This window comes from Myotis brandtii, unplaced genomic scaffold (genome assembly GCF_000412655.1).
Source record: "Myotis brandtii unplaced genomic scaffold, ASM41265v1 scaffold6, whole genome shotgun sequence".
Classification (NCBI taxonomy): Eukaryota; Metazoa; Chordata; class Mammalia; order Chiroptera; family Vespertilionidae; genus Myotis; species Myotis brandtii.
The window spans coordinates 1,671,674-1,672,486 of record NW_005370271.1 but is presented as its reverse complement, the minus strand read 5'-3'; positions in this window follow the sequence as shown (position 1 = coordinate 1,672,486).

Sequence of the window (813 nt, the reverse complement as noted above, 5' to 3'; positions counted from 1 at the left end):
CTCGCCGACTCCGCGCAAAGCCTTTTGCATACACGATCTCATCCTATGTCCCTCAGGCCGCAGGTATGATCCCCTTTTACAGATGAGGAAACCGAGGTATAGGAAGGTAGAGGGACTTGTCCCCAAACTGTGTGCCCAGCGTGTGGGGGGTCTGAACTCAAACCCAGATCAGCGACTCTAAGCCCACATACTTCGCACCACAGGCCTAGATTCGCTGTACTCGGTTTATTTTTAATTTAAACAATCCGTATTGCTCCTATTTTACACGAGGCCTGGAGAAAGAATAATTATACTCTCCTATTTATAGCACCGGCCTCCGAGGAGTTCTGCCTCAGGACAGAGAGGAAAACGGAGGCTCGCCGTCCTCTGCAAAGACGCAGACAAGGGAGAGCGAGGGAAGCGAGCATGTGTGTGTGTGTGTGTGTCCCGCTTTCCATGCGCACGTGTGTGTGTGTGTGTGTGTGTGTGTGTCCCTGCTTTCCATGCGCAGGGGCCGCCTTTCCCAGGCCCTGCTCTGTGCCGGGAGGGAAGCATGGGGAGCCGCTGGCTCTGTGACCCGCAGCGCGGCTTTCTGCTCTGAGCCCACCGGTGGCCAGCCCCGTCTTACAAGCCAGCGCCCCTGACGTCGCCCCGTCACCATCCTCACCATCACCTGCCCCAGGTGCTGCTGGGCTTTGCAGATCTTATGTCTGGGCCCCATTTCACACATGAAGAAACCGAGGCTCCAGGGCATGTTAACCCGCCCGGGATGGGCGCGCTCTGCCCCATCTTCCTCAGCATCTTGCACCCCAGGCGTGAGAACGAGGGTGAAAC